This window comes from Nansenia antarctica (genome assembly GCF_963989245.1).
Source record: "Nansenia antarctica genome assembly, chromosome: 5".
Taxonomy (NCBI): Eukaryota; Metazoa; Chordata; class Actinopteri; order Argentiniformes; family Microstomatidae; genus Nansenia; species Nansenia antarctica.
In genome coordinates, this window is record NC_137690.1 from 7466599 (window position 1) to 7466880 (window position 282).

The window sequence follows — 282 nt, forward strand, 5'->3', positions numbered from 1 at the left end:
CGGAGGACAGACTCACACGTTCGTGTGTGTTCGAGACGTTTCCCGATTCCACTCGGTGCATTTACAATGAGCCCGTCCTCCGGTTTCTATCGCCACCACCGGCCTCCCCTGGCATCGTCCTGTGTCCTGTGCTGGACTACAGCGACATCCGGAGAAGGCGGTGTGTGTGTGTGTGTGTGTTATCTGGGCGCTATGCCAGCTAGTCTGCACCACCTCCAAGGTTTTGTTTTTACCCCAAAAGCGGTAGAGGCAGGCGAACGGGTGTGTGTGTGTTTGCATTTG